At 40.4% G+C, this 18,460-nt stretch overlaps 1 protein-coding gene across 4 annotated transcripts in view; it reads right to left on the reverse strand.

The window, feature by feature from the left end:
* Positions 1–18,460, reverse strand: part of SLC9A9 (solute carrier family 9 member A9) — a 690,054-nt gene that overhangs the window by 446,070 nt on the left and 225,524 nt on the right. The gene's annotated exons all lie outside the window — the stretch shown is intronic.

Below are 18,460 nucleotides of genomic sequence, written 5' to 3' on the forward strand. Positions count from 1 at the left end.
GTCGATGCCACTGGAGAGGAGTGAACAGCCATCTTTCCTCTAATGTATGTATTGGATTTTTAAAAGAACTTTTTTTGCTGCATTTCTTTATTTTTTATTTTTTATACATATTGTTTTTTTAAAAACAACTGTTGGACTTTCTATGGAAACTGCTGTTTTATATTGATGCCCCATATGGGAGATGTTTTACCTAGTGGAATAATTGGATTAAAAGCTGAATTTTTGATATTTTTCTGATAAAAACGGATTGGGCTGAAAGTTTTTTCAAAAAGAAGTCTCCTATAAAAGAAACCGCTATAGGCCTTGCATCACCGTATTCAACGAATATTGAACGAGAAAATCCTATTTAAAAAAAGGGAAAAAAAAGCTTTGGAGCCCTATCCCCATAAAAGAAACCTTGATGAGCGGACCATCAAACACACAAGTGTGAGTCGGGGTACGCCCATCAATTGTCTATTCTAAATAATTAAGGGTGAGGTGTACTTAAATTTGGTGTAATACTTCACCCCTCATATCAAATTGACCATATCCCTGACACATGGCATATTGATTTCTTTTTGAGAAACTTCTGAATGGTGACCTACAACAAACCTTGGGAAAATCAGGGATACTTTAAAGAAACCGTTATGAGTGGAACCTCTCAAAATACTCCGTGAGTAAGGGTACGCCCATAATTTAAAGACACCTTGATACGTTTTATTCACATATAATCTTGGTGAGTGAGGTACGCCATCACTTCTTCTGGCTCCTCACAAATCAAAATAATTCTTCCGTATACCATATGAATCTACACATATATTGTACTTTTTTCTTCCTTTGAGCACACCGGAGAATCACCCCCCTCCTCTACCAAAGAAGGGAAATATATCAGAGACACTGTAAAGAAACCTTTATAAGTGGAAACTTCTAAAACACTCCGTGAGTAAGGGTACGCCCACAATTTAAAGATACCTTGATACGTTTAATCCACATATAATTTTGGTGAGTGAGGTACGCCATCATTTATTTGGGGCTCCTCACAGATCAAAAAAATCCTTCTGTATGAATCTACACATATATTGTACTTTCTCCTTTCTTTGAGCACATCGGAGAATCACCTCCCTCCCTCACTAAAAGAGGAAAAACATAATAGAAGCTACCATCACGTCGAAAGATACCTTTATAAGTTTCGTACCAACCTGTTTAACGTGAGTTTGGTACGCACAGTACACTTTCACTTCATTTCAAGAGCACCTAATTGTCTTACTTTATAGACTCAAATCAAATAACCACGCACAAGTTGAAACTCATTATTATTCTTTCTTTATTTTTTGATCACGGACACTTACCTTGACGAAAAAACGGAGAATAAGACTAAAAATCCTTGCCACCACAGAATAACCAACAAAGAAGAAGACCCAAGGAAGTCTTTAAGTATATTCTGCGCCTCACTGTTTAAAGTTCCAATTTTTGTGTTTTTCGTACTGTTGTAAAGTGTTGGTGACACTTTAGGAACTGTAACACCAGGGCTGCATTGCGCCATATAGAATCCTGTGACCTCCATTTGCATCTGTTTGTATCTAGATCACCAATACAGGATTATATAAGGCAGCATATCTATTTTTCAAAAAAATGTTTTCCTTCAGGGAACAAAGACAATCCCATCTTGATAAAGTCTTTCTAGATAACACTGAAGATATAGAATTGATAGATGAAGATTTAGAAGGCATTATGGCCAAATTGGAAACCCTGCTTCTCCGAGAAAGTAAAATCTGGTGGGAAATTGTCACATTAGAAAAGTACCTAGTACACAAATTAATCCCAAAAGGATTAAAAATCATAAAAATCTCCACTTTTGCAACAGCTAGTGAAGAATTCAAAGAACAGTGGGACTCCATAATTGACAATTGTTCAATCAGACTAATGGAACTTATTATAAAAGAGAGGAAGCAAGAACTTAACAAAATTGAGGGGGAAATAAAAATGTATAAATCTTTAGCACAGCCGTACTCCAAGAATGATGGATTTAAGGAACTTGAAAACTCAATAGAATATAATGTGAAAAAATTAGAAAGAGCTTTAATCCAAAGAAAAGTAAAAAAATTCAAAAGAGACAAAGAAAGTGCTCTACTCCCCCCGATAGAAAATCCTCAACCATTAAGAAGGGAAAGGGCCCCCCAAAACCAAAAAATAGAAAAAAAGAAACATCCAGGCCCACCATATCAACCACCGACTAGAAACTACCGGAGAGAGACAAATAGGTACCAATATAACCACAATAGACCATATAGGTCCCCATCACCAAGAAATTATGGTAAATCTAGACATAGAGACTACTCAGGTGAAAGAGACAAAAGATATTTCAGGGCCAACAAAACTCCAGAGTGGAGAATACCACCAAAACCCCATAGGAGAAGAAACGAAAAATGACATACCCCCCCAGAAAGGGTAACCCTGGAAAATCGCTTTTCACCGTTAGAAGACTATGATTTCGAGACACCAGAAAGATATGTGAAATCACCACCTCCTTTTTTAGAGAGGGACTATCTACACTCCCCGAACAGATAAAAATACCATATAGGGGCAAAAGGGGAGGAAAAAAGAAACCCCCAAAAAGACACATAAAAAAGAAAAAGAAAGTAGTGCCTACATTAGAAGATAACCATGTTGAGAAACTTATGACTACAAAAATATTTAATCTAAGTTCCCACACACTTTCTACGGAAGAAACAAGCTTACTCCAAAAAGGTCTTAAATATGCCCCCACAAACCATATCGATCCATTTAATTTCTATATTGATGTACAGAGGTTTATCCGTAAATTAACACTTAAACGGTTCTTCTCTAAAGAAGAAGAAGCCAATAAAGTGGAAGAAGACGAGACTCACTTTAAACCTAAGTCTGTCTTTTATCCACAATATTGCAAAGGCCCTTTCCTGGAAACCTTTGCCACTATGGTACTTGAAGAAGCCAAATCCATTGAAATCAATAAAAAACACTCCAACCTTTCCAAAAAAGAAAGAGAGGCAGTTAAAACGCTAAAAGATAATAACACCATTATCATCAAGCCTGCAGATAAAGGGGGGGGAGTGGTCATTCTAGATACCAGCAAATATGAAAAAGAGGTCATGCGACAACTTAATGATACATCTACGTATAAAAAACTAAGAAATGACCCAACCCCCACCACCCTCCCCAAATTACAAACATTTATCCAAAAGGCAGTTGAAAATAAGATCATCACTAAAGGAGAGGCCCAGTTTCTTGTCAACGACAAACCCCTCACTCCCGTACTATATATTTTACCCAAAGTTCACAAACAACTGATCGATCCTCCGGGTCGCCCCATAATTTCTGGGGTAGACTCCCTAACAGCGAATCTATCTATGCTGATCGATCATCATCTACAGCCACTAGTGCTGTTAAATAAATCACACTTAAAAGATACGGGAGACTTCCTCAAACTATTAACAACCATCAAGTGGGAGGAAGGGTACACACTTGTCACTGCTGATGTCAGCTCGCTCTACACCATCATTGACCATAATGATGGTGTGGAGAGTGTCAAGCGTTTTCTTGAACTATCAGACAAATCTGTGGACTTACAAAACTTCATCATAGAGGGGATTAAATTTATCCTTCAAAACAATTATTTCATTTTCAATAATGAATATTATCTACAGAAAGCGGGCACAGCAATGGGCACCAGATTCGCTCCGAGTTATGCGAACCTGTTTATGGGCGCATGGGAACTCGACAACATCTGGGTAACCAATCCCCTCGGAGCGGGTCTGGTGTCCTACGCACGCTACATAGATGATATTTTTTTCATATGGAGAGGAAACAGGAACGCTTTAGACGCCTTTTGCACATACCTGAATACCAACAATTTGAACATTAAATTAACATTTGATGTTCAATCGACAGAAATAAACTTCTTGGACATTACAGTATATGTGGAAGACAATAATCTTAAATTTAAAAACTATGTGAAACCCACAGATTCAGGCACATACATCCCTTACACAAGTTGCCACCATGACCATTGGTTGAATTCCATACCCACTGGTCAATTTAAAAGACTAAGGAGGAACTGTAAGGACGATCATGTTTTCTCAGAACAGGCAGAACAAATGAAAGATAAATTTCTGGCCTGTGGATATGAGGAAGAGGTAATACAGAAGGGCATAGAAGCTATATCCTTGAATCCATCTCAAACAACCAGCCAAAAGAAACAGCCAAAAAATAAGAAAGAAAACAATCCATTTTCTTATGCCTTTGTGACTACATTTTCGAATGAACACAAAAGAATAGAACACATATTCAGGAAACATTGGAATATTATCCTCTAGGACCCCATCCTGGGGAAAATTATTCCAAAACATCCTAAATATATATACCGTAAAGCACCGAATTTACGTACCAACCTAGTAGGTAGCAACTTCTCTACTGAAAATACATCGATGGGAATCACATCAAAAGGATTCTATCGATGCGGAAGTTGTCTGGGATGCAAAAACACCAAAAGCACAGGGTCAAATAAAATCCAGGAGTTTTGCATTAATGGTTACAACATTAAAATTAAGGAATTTATATCATGTAATTCAAAAAATGTCATATATATGATTAAATGCAGCTGCAATAAGTATTATATTGGGCGCACATCCAGACCCCTTAAAACTCGTCTAGGAGAACATCTTAGAAATATAAGAAATGGGATGGAAACCCATGCGTTGTCATCTCATTTTAAACAGGTCCATCACTGTTCAACCAAAGAGATTATTGAATTTGGTGGCCTGAGAGCCATAAAAGGCAATTTAAGACAGCCTGACTGTTCATCTCTCCTGGCCAAGGCAGAGATGAACCTTATCTACAACTGTACCACTTTGATACCCAATGGGCTCAATAGTGCTTTTGAGCTCAAGTGGTTCTTGTAAATATCCCGATGTGCTCAGAAATACTTGTTGGTTTTGTGAATATTTTCATGTACTCAGAATAACTTTGGCCTTTGTATATGCTTAAAATGTTAAAATATCTCGTTGTGTCTAAAATCACCTTTTATACTGCTGCTGCTGCATCCATGATAGAAATATCTCATATACCGTATGTAAAAATCAAAAATGAACGGAGACATAGAACCACATGATGCGTTCCATGCCCAACCAATCAGGGAACACTTCCGGCGGACGCTTCCGGCGGCGTGCGTTCAACAGCCGGAGAGCGCACCGCCGCATCCTCCAAAAGAGAGGAGTCTAAAAGAATAATATGCTGCTCAAACCTCCAGCATATAAAGGACATCCCACGGGAACCCGCACTCTGTATAAAATACAGTTATTCCGTCTACGTACGATCCCATATAAGATCCCATATAAGAATATGCCACCGGAAGTGACGGGGGGTTTCCATGACAACGACTCCGAGAATTTTTTTAAACCCTTTTTAAACCTTTTAAATCAGTAATTTTTATGAATTTCAACACATATAATATGATGTATATATATGTTTATTGCATTATGTTAAATACAGGCAATTTTGATGGGTGAAAATACCAATGTGCCCCATACACCCACCTCATTTCCTGTTGTTCACCGATTGGCTGTTCATCTCTTAAATAGAAGCTGCTCACTCAGCTCCAGTACATCCTGAAAAAGGTCCTAGACCGAAACGCGTCGATGCCACTGGAGTGAACAGCCATCTTTCCTCTAATGTATGTATTGGATTTTTAAAAGAACTTTTTTTGCTGCATTTCTTTATTTTTTATTTTTTATACATATTGTTTTTTTAAAAACAACTGTTGGACTTTCTATGGAAACTGCTGTTTTATATTGATGCCCCATATGGGAGATGTTTTACCTAGTGGAATAATTGGATTAAAAGCTGAATTTTTGATATTTTTCTGATAAAAACGGATTGGGCTGAAAGTTTTTTCAAAAAGAAGTCTCCTATAAAAGAAACCGCTATAGGCCTTGCATCACCGTATTCAACGAATATTGAACGAGAAAATCCTATTTAAAAAAAGGGGAAAAAAAAGCTTTGGAGCCCTATCCCCATAAAAGAAACCTTGATGAGCGGACCATCAAACACACAAGTGTGAGTCGGGGTACGCCCATCAATTGTCTATTCTAAATAATTAATGGTGAGGTGTACTTAAATTTGGTGTAATACTTCACCCCTCATATCAAATTGACCATATCCCTGACACATGGCATATTGATTTCTTTTTGAGAAACTTCTGAATGGTGACCTACAACAAACCTTGGGAAAATCAGGGATACTTTAAAGAAACCGTTATGAGTGGAACCTCTCAAAACACTCCGTGAGTAAGGGTACGCCCATAATTTAAAGACACCTTGATACGTTTTATTCACATATAATCTTGGTGAGTGAGGTACGCCATCACTTCTTCTGGCTCCTCACAAATCAAAATAACTCTTCCGTATACCATATGAATCTACACATATATTGTACTTTTTTCTTCCTTTGAGCACACCGGAGAATCACCCCCCTCCTCTACCAAAGAAGGGAAATATATCAGAGACACTGTAAAGAAACCTTTATAAGTGGAAACTTCTAAAACACTCCGTGAGTAAGGGTACGCCCACAATTTAAAGATACCTTGATACGTTTAATCCACATATAATTTTGGTGAGTGAGGTACGCCATCATTTATTTGGGGCTCCTCACAGATCAAAAAAATCCTTCTGTATGAATCTACACATATATTGTACTTTCTCCTTTCTTTGAGCACATCGGAGAATCACCTCCCTCCCTCACTAAAAGAGGAAAAACATAATAGAAGCTACCATCACGTCGAAAGATACCTTTATAAGTTTCGTACCAACCTGTTTAACGTGAGTTTGGTACGCACAGTACACTTTCACTTCATTTCAAGAGCACCTAATTGTCTTACTTTATAGACTCAAATCAAATAACCACGCACAAGTTGAAACTCATTATTATTCTTTCTTTATTTTTTGATCACGGACACTTACCTTGACGAAAAAACGGAGAATAAGACTAAAAATCCTTGCCACCACAGAATAACCAACAAAGAAGAAGACCCAAGGAAGTCTTTAAGTATATTCTGCGCCTCACTGTTTAAAGTTCCAATTTTTGTGTTTTTCGTACTGTTGTAAAGTGTTGGTGACACTTTAGGAACTGTAACACCAGGGCTGCATTGCGCCATATAGAATCCTGTGACCTCCATTTGCATCAGCTTCAAGTTGTGTCCAGGTCTAGTCTGAAGCAAGCTGTACTTGCCCCAGGTCAGCTCCAAGTTGTATGTGGGGTAAAGTCGGGTTCAAGCTGTACATGCTCCAGCCCAGCTCCAAGTCTGGTTTAAGCAGTACTCTGCTCCAGCCCAGCTCCAGTATTATTCTGAGCATTTCCGGTCCCAGTCATTTCCCGCTCATTCCTGACCAGATCCAGTTGCCTACTCATACTTGTAAATAAGGTTTATTATTATTGTTCATTATATGCGTTCGGGTGGGCTTAATTCAGCTATCTTCAAGTCACACTGTGAGCAACAGCTAAATCAGACTGCCCAGGTTCATTCAAGTCCTTTCATCTCCTGCTTCAACATCCTATGACCTTTGAGGACTTATTCCCACATGTGACCTGTAGTACTAAGATGACGTCATTCCCATGTGACCACATAAGTTTTCCAGCTGAATGAGCACAGTGTGGTGTGGAGTTTGCTGTGTACCGGTGATATCAGGAAAAAAAAACAAAAAACTCCAGGAGAAAAAATTTGAAAGATTGACGGTAGAAAATTCCCTACATCAAATAAAAGAGAGTCTCTTTCCTACTTATAGTTTACTCTGTTTCCAGAAGGGGAGCGCCCAAGTTCAGAGTACCATTTTTCTTTGTTTCTGAGAAATATCTAAATTGGCCCACTGTGTATGGCCACAATATCTTCTGGTTTCAGGCTGTCAGGTAAAATGTCTGCCCTGCATAAATTAATCTCTTCTTTTTGTTTTGCAATGTCACAATATCAATTCACAATGTATCCAATTGAATTTTATGACATATGACAAAGAACTCATTCAGATAAGAGCAATGCTGGTACAGGATCAAGTCAACGATCAGATACGAAACAGACTGTAATAAACTATGTGCACTATATAAGTAATTTAGGGTTTTCTGCTTTTAGCAACAAAAACAAAAAAAGGGAATTTTGAACTTCCTGTAGGTTAATAGCAGCTCGCATTTAGCAGCTTGACTGGTGCATGAGAATACAGGCGCGAGAGAACTGGCAAACTGAAATTGATGGCTCTTATTAACATTCTGCAGTGCAAAGATATACTATTAATTCAAATGGCCATTACCCATACAAATTTCCATGTATTGACTTATTGACAATGAAAGACGCGTTGCCCACATAGATATTTTAATATAATGTCAAATGTATAGGTTTTGCTGTCAGTTAAAAACTGCTAGCTAAATGCAGAATTAGAATGCCCAGATCATTGTCACTTGGTTTCCAGAATATAATGGAAATATTTCTTGTCAAAAACAAATCAAGCATAGTGATTGTTTTTATACGGCTTGTTGCAGGACCCACAGAGATTATGGCCTGAATCTACAAAACTAGGCTGTGATTAGCTTTAATAGACAGTATAAATACAGATAAATCCACATACATCTGTTAGGCGCCACTGTGCGCCTGCGAGCTCTGGTGTCAATCACAGTGCCAAAGCCGCAGGACACAGCAGCCGGCGCCATCTTCCCCAGCTTCTGCCAGCCGCTCAGGGTGGAAGCGTCGGTAGTTGCTAGGACACAGCCCGAACTTCTGCCTGAAGCACAGCGGCTGACGTAATCAGCTGGGAGGCGCGGGTTTGGAATAAATAGCCGGCGTCTGCTGGGCACAGATGCCGGTTATAGCTCTCTTGTCCTGGTTGTGTCCTGGTCATCCGTGTGCTGGCTCCCAGTATCAGTTCCTGTTCCCTGGATATCCTGTCAGGTGTTTCCTGGTATCAGCGCTGCTACAGTCCATCCTTCGTCTGTGGTCCTAACATCTCCCAGATTAGTCAGGGTTCGCCCTGCATTTCATTCTACTCCTTGTATACCCGCAATATCATCTGCATTGTGTTATATTGTGCATGGCCTGGGTGGTAAAGCCCCTGGTGGTTGTTCACCCCCGTGTGACGGGTCAGGGGTTACTTTATTATTTGTGTTCCATCCCTGCGCATTGTTGTGCCCACACCGTGTATTGTGTTATTATATCTACCGATGCTGTCCATTTGTAATTGTGTGTCATCTCCTGAGCATTGTTGCTCCTCTGGGGCCACTGGGGATACCCCGTTCCATTTTAGGGTTTAGTCAGTGTTTCCCCTTGCATACCCGAAGCGCAAACCTGAAGCGTGGTGAGCGCAGCAAAGGGTTGCGGTACGCGTCCTCCGACCTTTTCATACCCCCACTATCCACGTCGGCGTGGAGTTGATTTTAGATATTGTGGCAAGCACACCGAGCCACCGAGCCCGTAGCGTGGGGATGCTTATTACTTTACATGTATGCAGGTGCGCTCGCCAAGCTTCGGGCTCCGTGGCTCGCTGCGCTCGCCACACTATCTAAAATCAACTCCACGCCGACGTAGATAGTGGGGGTATGAATAGGTCTGAGGACGCATACCACCGCCCCTGGCGGGCTCGCTGCGCTCGCCATGCTTCGGGTTGGAGTTGATCCTGGGGGTGGCGTTAACAATGGGGGGCCATTTATCATTGTAAGGACCCATCAGGGTGCTTGTACAATCAAAAATCGTATACCATCGCATCGTATGCCATTGTATGGCATACGGTGCAATGCAATATTTTATTGTACAATATCGCATCGCATTGCATACCATCGTATACCATATTAAGTGTTATGGTATACGATGTGATGGGTGCCGTGCTAGGAAACAAGTACCAAAATGCTTATTATATGCACAGTTTTGCAAAAAAAAAGATGCACAAGCAGATCTTGCTGATTAAAATGATACAGAAATAGCCGAGCAAAGGAATATATATGCACCCCAATATTAATGTATATTCATTGATACATATTGAACCCCAAAAACAATATACATATGTATAATTGTAGGGGGTGCTGCCCTATACAGCGAAAATTGACAGATATATACAAAACGAGAAAAGGGACTGTCTAGAAAGGGTGCACAAAAATTGTAAAAACTTAGCTTTTAATAATCATTATAATAAAAAAATCCCTAATTCATATAGAATACTGCAAGTTAACAAGTTTATTTTTGAATACCCTTTCTAGACAGCCCCTTTTCTCTTTTTGTATATATCATATTAAAATAATATTCAGAATGCTTATATTTTGGAACCACAGCAATATCTGCATTCAAAATGCTAGGTTAGTGTTAGTGAAAAAAATAAATTGTTTATACCTTAGATGGTTTTGTGTTTTTAAATCAATAACCCAATATTAAATATATCTATATATTTTTTTTTTACTAAACCAGACCTGTGCTGATTGTTTTTTCTGTAACCAGCAATTTTATGGAACAATTGACAGTAGTCTACTCTTTAGTAAAGCGTGCAATGTTTTTCCTGTGTTAAAAATTGCCAGTGACACATCACAGCATCCAACTGCATCTCTGCCTAGAGAAAAGGCTGCACAGCAGGACTCCTGGCTGGTGGGATAACTTGTCAGCTAGTAAAGATCAAGGTTAGACAGCTTACAGTCCTTGTCTCAGGTTTCTCAAAGATACAGTGTTTAAGTTAAAATTACAGCAATTAAGAAAATTTCACTTGTATCCAATAGATTTAATAAACAACGTGTCTACAAAAAGGACTACGATATCCCACGAAAACTCAAATTATAGTTAATAAACAAATTTTTAGAAAAATCAAGATATTACTAAAATGTCAATGAACTGCACACAAGCCAAGAAATATTATCTACAAATTGACACATAATAAATGATAGCGGGAACAGGAAATAAAAGCATGATATATATATATATATATATATATATATATATATATATATATATATATATATATATATATATATACACAAAGCAGCAGGGTCCGGCACAATTTATTTGCAGTTTCTGATGATAGCTTGGGTGCCTCCAAAATAGGGGTAGATACAAGCAAAGCAGAGTGGCACTCCAAAGCCTTGACGATAATCAAATAAATTGAATGTAGCAAAAAATCACCAACGTTTCAATGCAGACTAGAAAATTGATGAAAATGCCCTAGTCGGCATTGAAACGTTGGTGATTTTTTTTAAATCACATCACATTGCTACATTAAATTTATTTGATTATTGTCAAGTCTTTGGAGTGCCACTCTGCTTTGCTTATATATATATATATATATATATATATATATATATATATATATATATATATGAAATAGAGATAAACCGCACACACTAACAGATATCAGCCACTGAGTGCCCGGTCCCAATATGGAGGTTAGGATATGGAAAAAGGTAAGACCAGCAGCATCAGATTTTAGTAAACAAGTAAAAGTTTATGGCATTTTTAAAGTGCAGAAGTGACAGAAGACAATCAACAAGAGGAGTCCAAAAAAAAGATTAATAGCATCCAATGGTATGGGAATACTTAGCAAACATGGTCCTCCCCCAAAGATAGGTCATAAAATCATAAAATCTGATGCTGCTGGTCTTACCTTTTTCCATATATATATATATATATATATATATATATATATATATATATATATATATATATATATATATATATATATATATGTACACATGAGAAACCGCACTCCGTTGTGGATGGAATAGTAGGGTGCCAGATCATATATAGAATTGCATATCTTTGGTATCTCCAGAACAGAGAGTGGTCTGCACACCAGATTTTGCACAAAACGTTTTATGTCACATAAAAATGACAAAGGAAGGTGGTCGCACCACTGAAACAGGCTGTCGGGTATTGATGCTTGGAGGCTGGTGACGGGTTCCCCTGTGACACTATGATGCAGGGTTGGGATATGATAAGTAACCTGCACCCTTATGCTGTAATATGATTCCAATGCAATGCGCTACTTTTTTCATTCATTTTTATGTGACATAAAAGGTTTTGTGCAAAATCTGGTGTGCAGACCACTCTCTGTTCTGGAGATACCAAAGATATATATATATATATATATATATATATATATATATATATATATATAAAATGATAACCATATAGATAAATATTGCTATAGGGCGTTGTAAGCTTAAACGAATGGCTCAAAAAGTTAATAGCAGAATATCAAGCTCAGAAGATCCTCTGCCTCTACCTTCAACAGATGAACTCTGGCCTTACTGTATGTCAGAGAAATCGCGCACTCTGCTTCTGTCATTAAAGACTCCACACCAGCCTGGGGCACTGTCAGAACTCTTGAAATCTTGCACATAATCTATGATTTACAGTTGCAGTTTTACGCTGCACAGTGATGTATTAGATTAGGAAACATTTCTCTGCTCAGAAATCTCAGCCGGTCATCATGAATGATATCTTATTGCATTTTTGCCACTGTAGTATAGCAATGCAGACGGAATAATATTGTAAATTAAATCTAAAAAGAAAATAGATACACATTGGATGTCAAAATGCAAATTACTGTACATTTACATACCAGCATTGTAAATAAGGGCCTTATTCTAGTTCACTCTTTCTGACAAAATCCTTCTTAGATGGACAAAACCATGTGCACTGCAGGTGGGGCAGATGTAACATGTATGTGCACAGAGAATTAGATTTGGGTGGGGTTTTACTTCAAAGTGATATCTATATTACAGTGTAAAAATAAAGCAGTCAGTATTTTCCCTGCACAGAAACAAAATAACTCACCCAAATCTAATTCTCTCTGCACATGTTACATCTGCCCCCCTGCAGTGCACATGGTTTTGTCCATCTAAGAAGGATTTTGTCAGAAAGAGTGAACTAGAATAAGGCCCTAAATGCTGTGCTAATGTGGTATTAGTAGACAGAACTCATTTAAGATTTGGGATACATTTTCTTGATTTGTAAATGGATTACATTGCAGGAACTTCAGGAATTATTATCATTAGTGGGGAGAGGAGGGTGTCCAGTGAGGAGAAGAAGACAAAGGGGGTTAATCTGGTTCACTCGCAAAGGCACAATCACTCTCTAATGGACAAAACCATATGCACTGCAGGGGGGGGGGCTGATGTAACATGCGCAGAGAGAGTTAGTTGCGAGTAAACCAGAATAACCCCCAGGGTCAAGAGCAACTTAATTTGGGAAGCTGCGGAATAGGTTGTTGGGAGATAATGCGGTGGTCAGAGATAGAAAGGGAATGGCTCCCATACCTGCCCCTTGCTGATCACTGAGACAAGGGGAGCGAGAAAGACCCCTCTCTCCATCCAGAGAGAGCACTGCAGGGATATACGTTTCAGATGGGGGGGGGGGGGGGGGGGGGGTGGTTAAGGTTTCACCAATCCCTAGAAGGTTGATGGAAATAGAAATTAAATGATCTTGAATATTTTGATGGTCTCGAGCGGTATATTTTCAATACACTCTACAAAGATTGGATGTTAGAGCACAATGCTGCTGTACACGAGGGGAATTCCACACAGAAGGAATAAAAAAAAGAAGTAGTGTTAATGAGAATATGAGATAGTAATAAGTGTGGGGCACAGATATTGATCAATGTAAGGGGTAAAGTATGGAGAGATTATTAGACCTGTAAAGAGCTTAATTTTCTTAAAGGCTTGTCATCAGTAGATGTAAAAAAAAAAACTATTCAGTTTCCCCATTGCCTGCACAGTTTTTGAAACAAAAGGGTGTACTGCGACTTTTGAATCGCCCTGTATAGGCCCAACCAGTATAAGGACCAGCAGAGCAGCGCGGCAATGGTGAGAAAATTAGCAACCCACTTTCTTCAAAATGGCATGTAGTGAAGCTAGGTGAACACCAGTAGACAGGAATTACACCACAGCTTTTGCTTTGTCTTCTGTAAACTACATACATGTTGTGGAGACGATACTTATGTAAAAGGACTCAAAAGCCAGTTTTGAGTCAAGAATGACACCCAGTGGCTCCTGTTGTCTGGTGAAATATTATAAACCTAGTTTTTAAAATACAAATTGTGAGGTGATAACGGAACATCCAAAAGGAAATGACAGAAAGAACCATAAATGCAGTTAGTGAAAGTTCCCGAGAGGGAAGGATCTGTATGGTAAATATGCTTTTGTAGTAAAGTGCTTCTGGATGTTCTCAATAAACAAAACAGATGAGATATTGTACCGAACCACAAGTGGTGGAGACTGTACATTTCATATAGGACATGCAGGCCCTGCTCTAGACCAAGTGTAGCCCAGGGCAGAGGCGTAGCGAGGGTGGTTCTGGTGGAGCTTGGGCTCCAGGCGCCTGCGATGGTGATGGCGCCACAGTGCAGGGAGATGACAGCACTGCTGCACCCTAGCAGAGCGGAGAGAGACGCCGGTACCCATCACAATGTCATGAGAGGCACATCCCCCACACCGGCACCCCTGCAGCCTACACCAGCATCCCCACTGCCGCTATCACTCAGCAGCCAGCCCCCGTTCTCATCACCCGGCAGCCAGATTCCCCCCTGCGATCACCTGGCAGAGGGGCCCAGCTCACCTCCTCCCGCAGCGGCGGTCCTGCCATCCCAGCTTTCTTAACGCTGCGGGTGTATACCCGGACCCCGCTGGGAAGCCTGCATTCCCTCCTCCAGCCGCCGCTGGCGCTGAAGCCCTCTATTATTGAAAAGTAAGCAGTTTTGCTCCAGCCCGCTGTCCCTTCTGTCACTGTCCCCATGTCCCCGCTGTACCTGTCCCACATTGCCCGCTGCCTTTCACTCTCCCCACTGTCCCTGTGCCCACATCCCCCTCTGCCACTGTCCCTGTGCCCACATTCCCCTCTGCCACTGTCCCTGTGCCCGCAACACCCGCTGTACCTGTACCCACATCCCGCTGTCTCTCCCTGTATTTTGGCTCATTCTGTGTGGCATGGCATGAATTTTGGCTCAACCAGTGTGGATTTTGGATCATTGAGTGCAGCATAATGTGATTTTTTACTCATTCCCTGTGAATTTTGTCTCCTTCTGTGTGAATTTTGTCTAATTCTATGTGGCATAAAGTGAATTTTGTCTAATTTTGTATGGCATAATTGTATGGCAATACTGTCCTTGGATTGGAGAGGGTGCCGTAGCACACACATGCTCCGGGCACTGTGGGAACACGCTACATCACTGGCCCAGGGAGATTTCCTTTGGCATACCCCTTAAAAAATGAACACATTTTAAGACAATGCTTTTAATTTTTCATCCTCTGATTCCTTTCATGACCCTTTATATACTGTATCTCAATGTTCCCTCATGAACCTTTATATGCCGGCTCAGAGTCCCCACATGTTTTTTTTCGTGCAGGCACAGATCCCCCTTACTTCCTATACGTCTCATAGCCACCTTCTGGATTGGAAATTCTTTCCCAGGTTCAGAAAAAAGGCCAGAAAAGCAACTTTCTGGCTCATCACCATGGCTGGTAGCCCTACACGGGGCTTGTCTTGTACTCAATATCTGAGTAAGATGCCAAACTATGCTTTAACTACACAACTTTACATTCCAAAGTCATGCCTATAAAATAATGGTGTGGCAACAACATTCTGAGGACCCAACCAGTACATGCATTGGTTCCCACATATTGCATTTCTCTCACTACATGTTATATTATATGTCCTAGGGATAAATATAGGATTTTTTAAAAATCATATACAGTACTGCCCCTAATATACATCAGTGCCCACAACTCCCATTATGCCACAATGTTGTTCCCTGTTATTCCCATTATGTCACACAGTTATGCACGTAATGAAATGTATGCCACAAAGTTGTTCCCTCTAATTCTCTTTATGCCCATTATGCCACACAGTTGTGCCCATAATTCCCATTACACCACACAGTAGAAAATTTGCAAAAATAATACTCCTGACACATACCAGCCACCAACTGTACCTAAATCAGATGATTAATGAAACATTAAATGTCACATAGCCATGACAGCCCACCAATGGTGCAGCCCCAGAGATCATACCAGTTTATGGGCATCTCTTAATTGCATTTTTGTGTGTTAATTATGAAGTTAAAGCTAATCAAAATATATAATGGGTCTTAAATTAAACATGAAGACAGTTCAAATTACAATTTGCAGCAATATACTGTATACAGTAGTTTTTTAGTATCTTGAAATATTTAAGATGACGACATGGTACATGTTCTCAATTAGGCCTCAAAGACATGTCTTCTAAGGATCAACATTAATTGAACTTGCATACAGTACGTGTATTGGCCATTGTCAAGAACTTTGGACATTGTCAAGAACATACATCTAGCTTGCAAGTTAAACTGACCTTTTAGTCAAACCATGTTGTTGCCTGGCTCGGTAGCGCCAAGCATCTCTTTGTGCGAAATTTTCCTTTCAAAACACTTATTTACATTACTATGCATCTACAGATGGAGCCATGCTTATCTTTGCTCCCTTCAAGCCGCAGCATCCCACATCGGCAGGCTGACCGTCGACAATGGGGCATGTGTGCATGTGAGACAATCGCGCATCCAATTCTTGTTGATGGTTCCAATGTGAGATGCTGCAGCACAGAGGGAGCAAAGATAAGCGTGGCTCCGACTGTGGGACTCGCTTACTCCAGGCATCTCTTGGTGCACAGTGTATTGAGGCTAGATGTACTGTATGAGAACAGAAAGGCGCTTCCAAAAAGGAGGAGGCTCATGCGCAGTCTCCATCTGGGCCCCCTCCTCTTTAGCCAGAAGCGCTCTAAACTCTGGGCACTAGGATCACAAAGGGAACTATAATCTACTGCACAAGCGCAAGTCTCCAGGATATGCTGCTGCCATCGTGCCATTTTCCTGGTGATTTCTACAGCGCTGCTGCTGTCCACAAAAGACTCCAGAGGGTACGTATAGAAAAAAGTGGGTCAGTGTATGTGGAGTGGGGCCCCTGTAAGACCATGTACACAAGGGCCCCTTCTCTCTTAAAGTGCCCCTGGCATGCACTTAACATTGTCTTAATTCAAGGATAACTTACTTAGCTAAACACCTGCTTATAGAGCACTTACTGCTTCTTTAGGATGTACAAGATGGAAAGAGTACACAATGTTACTTGCTACAAATATTTACCATTCGTTGGTACTCAATAAAGTCTAAAGCTTCATACACACTTATTGATTTATCTGCAGGGCCTGGCCCATTTTTGTCTCACTCTCCAGTTAATATTAAATATTAAACTAAACATCAAGTGAGACCACTGCAGAAGCACTTGAAGACATTTATCGGCTAACACTCCTGCATATGTACCTATACAATCGTTGGACCGTTCAGCCAAAATTGTTTGATCAACCCAATAACTGCATAGGTGTGCACCCACCATGAAGGGAATGCTCTACCATTACACAGCTACATGAGGCGCCATAATCTGGGGGGCGCCACTGACTTTGGCTATCGCAAAATTAATTACTTCTATGAGGAAGACATCTTTATTGTACTTAATGCAGGTGGCGGCTTTGGGATTTGTAAGATACAGATGGAGCCGCTCTCATTGGAGAGGCTCCCGGTTATGTGATCACCAGCCGCAAGCCCCCGCCAGCCTCTGCCGCCCCATCCCCGTCTGCCAGAATGGGACGCGCGTGCATTATGTGCTAGTGCGCCCCATTCTCGGCACTGGGACGCGCTCGCACATCCCCTTCTGCCGGCCATGCCCCCCCGCCAGCTCTAGACATATGTTGCGTTGGCGGGCGCAATGATAGAGGCTTCATATGTCTCACCTCTGAACATTCACTTAAGCATCCAGAAAGTAGGTATTGAAGGTAATTTGGGGTGAAGGGGGGTGGTAGTGACCTGGCCCTGCCACCAGGGTCAAACCATGATGCACTGATCCAGATTTCAAAGGGTTCTGTCCAAACTCATTTAAATTGCAGTGCAAAAATAAACTTGTCTAACCTTTATGGGCTAGTTTTGTTCCAGAAATAAAATGTTATTTATTTTTAATGCTTTGCTCAAAACTCAGATTCAGACCCATAATGAGACCAGGATTGTCCAAACAAAAATGTCAGTTAAATTAATACTTAATTGAGAGTAGGAATTATGCCCATCAGTGGCAGATTTTACCTGTGGGCAGCATGACTGCAGCCCCCAGTAAAGTATGTCACCCCTCGACTCCACTGGCTTCACTGTGACTGGCAATGACTTCCTATTGGAATTCCTACCTGTCAGTCACAGACAATAAAAGCAGTTCCACTGCGAGGTGTTACCTCCATCTGGGACTGGCGGACCAGACTGCAGATGTGCTGTTACCAGCCAAATTCATTGCCAGGATCCATTGAGGGCTGTCTCCTCTCAGGGAATGGGAATAATGGCAGTACCCTAGTAAAAGTAAGTAGGAACGGATACCCACTATTTAAAACTGCTAAATATCATGGAGATATGTATATCAATATAAAATACAAAGAGAT

This window comes from Crinia signifera, chromosome 3 (assembly GCF_055691185.1).
Source record: "Crinia signifera chromosome 3, ASM5569118v1, whole genome shotgun sequence".
Classification (NCBI taxonomy): domain Eukaryota; kingdom Metazoa; phylum Chordata; class Amphibia; order Anura; family Myobatrachidae; genus Crinia; species Crinia signifera.